The sequence below is a fragment of the Camelus ferus genome, chromosome 2 (genome assembly GCF_009834535.1).
Source record: "Camelus ferus isolate YT-003-E chromosome 2, BCGSAC_Cfer_1.0, whole genome shotgun sequence".
Taxonomy (NCBI): Eukaryota; Metazoa; Chordata; class Mammalia; order Artiodactyla; family Camelidae; genus Camelus; species Camelus ferus.
In genome coordinates, this window is record NC_045697.1 from 12,005,105 (window position 1) to 12,008,415 (window position 3,311).

A 3,311-nucleotide genomic window follows, 5' to 3' on the forward strand; every position below is an offset into this window, starting at 1 on the left:
GTAGTGGGAACGTAAAGTGATACAATCACTTTGGAATGTGCTTGGTAGCTTTACTAAAAGTAAATATACACCTACCCTATGACACAGCAGTTTGACTCCTAGGTGTGTACCCAAGAGGAATGGGTGCACACACTCACAAAAACACAGAAGAATATTTAGTGCAGCTTTATTTGTAACAGCCACAAATCACAAAGAACTAAAATGTTATCTAACAGGTAAATGGATAAATGAGAAATATGGCATATTTTTACAATGGAATAATCTACAGCAGTTACAAAAAACCGAACCATGGATACATACAAACACCTGGATGAATCACAGGTATTATGTTGATGAAAGAAGCCAAGCACAAAACAATACAAGCAAGACTGATCTTCAGAAGGGAAGAGTGGTTATTTTGGGGGGAGGTATAAACAGGGGAAGGGCACTAGGGAATCCGGAATTTTTTTGTACTTTAATTTGAGTCTATACAATTAAATATGTGAGTGTACGTTATGTGAAAAATCAAGTACACTTGTGATTGTTGCATTTTATGTATTGTACTGTAGGTATATTTTCCATGCTCAAAAAAAAAAGCAGATGGACAAGTTGGCCTGGGATGGTTTACTCAGTAGATCTGATGATAGAGAAAAGACACATCACCGCACAGAATCATATACAATTAGATCAAAATTTATTCTTAGGTTATATAATATTTATAGAAACAGAGTACAGGAAGAAACCTCAATCATAACACATAGGGAAAAAAATCTAAAGTGTTATATGGGAATATATTATGGCCCTGGCCACTGGTCACTGGTCACTGGATACAACTATATCTTGATAGCAAAAACAGTTTGGAAGATGAAAAACAATATGAAATTTCAAAGTATTATTTCTAAAGAAATAAATAATTCCTTATGCTTTTGAGTCTACAGAGGCTAAAATTTAAATGAAAAGCTTATTGAAATTACTGCTATAGATTATGCAACATTTCTTTTAAATAAAAAATTTTGAGATTTGCCTAAGCAAAGGACAAAGTTCCATTTACAAAACAAGTTACTTAAAACTATTTTTTCTGAAAAAATTTTCTCCAGTGCACATCTTATTGAAGGTGAGCATCTATTGAAACTGGAGTATGATGCCTGAAGGAGTACTCTAATTGCTGACAATCCTACAATTTTCCTACAGTTTTAATGTCAAACTTCTAAAATATGACTACCAAAATTGTAATAAAATGATTACATTTTAAGAAATAAAATCTCAGATTTTTTTTTTTTGTGTGTGTGACACAGTGACACTCATCCAAAAAGATGTATTTGGGGTACTTCTAATTGCTTCATTTTATCATTAATCTAGTTACTCTTGTACTTCTTTTCTTTTTTTTTTTCTCTTATCCCAACCTCTGTTGCACTTCTTTCTACACTTCCTATGTACTTAAACACTTTGTTCCAAGTTTCCTAGAAATACTTCCTGAAAGCCCCGCTCTACTTACTTGACACAGTAGTCATCCTGGGACCTTCCTTCATTGCATTCCTTTGTGAGATCTTATATTTTCAGGGTCCCATGCCTTCTTACTTAGATTACTCCTTTGTTTTGGTGAAGTACATCCTCCAGTAGCCTCCTAAGAAAGGGTACATGGTAAGATAAAATTTTGAGACTGTGCCAGTCTAACCTTTATTTTAGCCCCATACTTCACTGGATTGTCTATGATTCTGGACAGAACACTAGATTGGAAATAATTTTTCCTCTTAGATTTGAAGGCCTTGCTTTAATAGTCTTCTAGCATCTTCTAGTGTTGCTACCGAGGAGTCAAAATGCCATTCTGAAAACATCCTTTTACGTAACCCTTGTTTTCCCACCGTGGAAACTTTTAGATCTTCTTTAACTCTGGCATCCTGAAATATCATCATATGCCTTTGTGGGTTTTTGTTTGTTTTTTTAAATTCATTGTCCTGGGCACTCAGTGGATCCTTTTAATTTAGGAGACTCATGTCCTACATTCTGGGGAGATGTTCTTTAATTTTTCCTCTTCACCTCCTTTCTCTGTTCTCTCATTTTAGAGATCTTATTAATCAGATGTTGCATCCCATTCTGATCTTTTACTTATCTTTTTTGTTCTTTGCTATTTTTCATCTCTGCTTTTTTGTTCTATTTTCTACACTTTCTTCAACTTAAATTTCAACACATCTATTTCATATTTAATTCTGGTTCTCCTATTTTTCCAATACTCTTATTCTTTTTTTATAGGATTTTTGTTCTTAATTCATGGATGCAATGTATTTCTTTTTTTCTGAGAATATTATAGCATCCCTGGGAGTTTTATGTTCTCCACCTTATTTTCAGTTTTTTTCCAGGTACTTGTAATTGTTTCAGTCTTCACCTTTTATTGTTGAAGGTATTTTCGAATGTCTAGTGACCCTTGGCTATCAGCTCAAGGGACTGAAAGCCATGTTTGAATGAGCAGGGCTTGTGGATTCTGGGTTTCACTTGCAACAAATGACCAAGTGGCAAGCTGTTTTTCAAATTGTTCATCTTTCTAGATGGGCTGGGCAGGGCTGGGGATATGCTTAGCTGCCAGATTCTATAGCAAGATGGTGAAAGGGGACTGAAGACTCATAATGTTCAGAATACTCTGAGTCATCCTGCTTTCAGTATAGCACCTCACTTACTAGCACCACTCTCCCCCAGGTCCCAGTTCTAATCTGTTTGGTTCAATTTCTCCAGCAAATAAGCCTCCATTCTTCTCTAGAAAAAGGAAGGGAAAACTGCCTGGCTACAAAGGGAGAGCAAAAATGAACTTCAAAATAATCCCCTTGTTCTCAGCTTTAGTCCTTAACCCCACCTTCCAGGATATCTTGTGCCTACAAATCCTTGAGTCTTTGGTGGGGGGTGCTTCTGGAAGGAAAAGACAGGTGTTCCAAATTTGTGGATCTTTTCTGTGATGAAGAATGGCTGTGAGAACTGTGCCACTTGTCAAGTATTAAAAAAATAAAAATTAAAAAAGTAATGCACTTAATCCTTTCCTTCATGGTAAAAGAGAATGAGAAAGTAATTGCTTAAAATACACACAGACAAAAAACAATAAACAACCCTCAAATTACCTATCACTGGGACATCATTTTCAAAATCTGTATGTCTGGAAATGTTTTAATGGATGGCTATGTGACGATTTTAACCAAAGACAGAGTCTCTTCTATAAAAACTCTCATATCTGCAATTGCACTTCCTCTTTCATCTCTTAGTAACAGTTCTAACCTTGGCTCAACTCTGCGTTACCCTCCTTCTCCCTACATCAAGTACTTGCAGGTAAGAAAACAACACATGACGGA